Source organism: Penaeus chinensis, chromosome 4 (genome assembly GCF_019202785.1).
Source record: "Penaeus chinensis breed Huanghai No. 1 chromosome 4, ASM1920278v2, whole genome shotgun sequence".
In the NCBI taxonomy this organism is placed as follows: domain Eukaryota; kingdom Metazoa; phylum Arthropoda; class Malacostraca; order Decapoda; family Penaeidae; genus Penaeus; species Penaeus chinensis.
Genome location: NC_061822.1, coordinates 37,617,194 through 37,619,693, shown reverse-complemented (window position 1 = coordinate 37,619,693; position 2,500 = coordinate 37,617,194).

Genomic DNA, 2,500 nt, shown 5'->3' with positions numbered 1-2,500 from the left:
AAGAGGACTGATGACTCACATATTTTTTATATTATAATTTTAGCAGATAAATGTGATGATATTGATAGTTGTCCGAAGATAAGACAAAAAAAAAAAAAAAAAAAAAAAAAAAAAAATGGAGACTAAAGTCTTATATTATAAATTAAATCGAAAATACTGCAAAACAGCTACCGGGTCGGCCAACCAGAACCAGCAATTGAAGAATCAAGGTTATAATCAAGTGGCCTGTTGCTGCCTTTCTGCATAGCTGCCGACCTGAATGACCTCAGACCTCGAGAGGGGGACGTTATCTCCTTGGAGAACACTCGTAAACCGCCAAACACGAGTAAGTGTCAACAAACACCTGTTAACTTTTCCCGAAGCCAAAGAGGGTTAACTCTGGTCTCGAGCCTGGATCCTTCAACGTGCGAGTCAGAGACGATACCGATGCTGCCACCAAGATCTAAAAGAGTTCAACAGAAATCAGGGTTTTTATACTTCCAACTCCGTTTCAGACACGACGCAGCTCAAAATAGTTTGTAAATCAGGTGGCTCTTTATTGCATATTAGAGAGAAAACAAAAGTGTCCTTTTATTCAAATTAAAACATATTTAACATGGATAAAAAGAAAAAAGAGATCAAACAAGCGTTACTCTTAGTGTATGTAATTTCATCTATGTATTTTGCTCCGTTTCTTTTTTGATATTCGTTTATCATTTTTCTTATTCTATTATCTCAATAATAAACATGATAGTCATGTTATATCACCTTTATTTATAACCATACACAACGTTTAGTCAACCTAGCATATTTTGTAATGGCCAGGAAGAGTTCTTTGTCCTAACAGCAATGAATAAGAAAAATCTCATTATCCGGGATTTTCTTCCATGTGCATCATTGCTTGAATTAGTCGTAAGCCGATGTATAATTTTTTTTTTTTTTTTAATACGAATCGAATTATAGAATCTAAATAATCTATCAACTCTAACGAGAGTGTTATTCTCGCCACAAAAAATATTTAAAAAGACGTTGGAAACAACAAATATTTACCAAAGATAAGAGAAACGAGAAGAAAGACAACGAATTAGGAAAGAAAATGTAAAAGCAAATATTCTACTAAGCATTGTACTTGTTATTTATTTAATTTGATTTCTCTCCCTCCCTTATGCTCCAATTCAATTACCTTAGTTGCTTGTCCACTTCATTTACACCCGTCTATGTATATGTTCCTTCCTCCCCCCCCTCTCCCTCCCCCTGTTCTCCATTCTCGACCGAGAACGACTGAGACAGACTAAGAAAAAGACAGAACGATGGATATAAGTAAAGTGAGTGAGTGGGTGAGTGATTAACATTATCATCATGATTATTACTATTAGCAAGACTGTTTGCCACTCTTAAAGTCTGGTTTGTCCCAAGGACCACAATGTTCACTTCTTTAAAATTCACAGAAAGTGGGAACAGAAAATGCAAACGAGCATGCAAATAAGAATTATGAACCTTTCGGGAATTATGATGATATACTAACTTTATTAAACTTCCCCGCGCGCGCAACCGCGTCAGAGATGAGTGCGGCGTGTGCGGAAGTATAGCGTCCCTCGTCTAAACTGCGGTCAATATTACAGGGAGACATATTCCCTGAACAGATAAACCGACGAAGAAGGCGGGTGATAACGTAGACAATTTATCTGCTGAATGATTATAATGCAACCGTCAAGTAGAAGTTTTGTTAACAAGGCTAAGAATCGGTCACTGATGACAGCTAAATGTGCAGCAGACTGTGAGGGGTGCCGTTAACGGTCGTATATTTAGTGGAAATATGTGCAGCATTCTCAGACGTATGTACTTGTCTCCCCATACATGCTGATAAATGTATTGGGGAAGGATTGTGGCATAGGACTTATTACTTTCCTAAGGGAGTCTAATATTTTACCTATTTTTTTTCATATCTTATAAAAGTCCTTGATTTTGATAAAGAGCCAGTTGCTAAAAGGGGAAAAAATAATCTTTGTTCCTCAACCGAATGCTTTTTACTTGTCATTTAGAAAATATTGCTTCGGTTCCGGCTTTTTCCCCTTTAGGACTACGATTTTCAACCCTTTCTCTATAACTTACCTCCTCGATTGTATGTTGCTCGTCATATACCCCTTTACTGGCATGTAAAACAAGAATATCTGATGTAGACGCATAACAACAAAAAGAAAGCACCTTTATTTTTCTTTATTTTTCAAAGGATGTTTTGATTAGGAAAAGTAATATGTAGTTGTAAAGAAACGCATCAAAATAAAGAAACGCATCAAACATTATCAGTTGGAAATTCGCATCGAGGGTGCCATGTATATTTTTTACTCCCTGGGGTAAAAATACCCTTGGTCAAAAATCCCTGCTTTAGACGAATTTGTCTTCGGTTTTGCCCAATACACGTACAATTATAAAAGCTTTATAACATGGGGGGCAAACGATTTATATTATTTTACCTCAATTTTTCATGTCTTATAAAAGTTCTGGGTTTTGATAAACATCC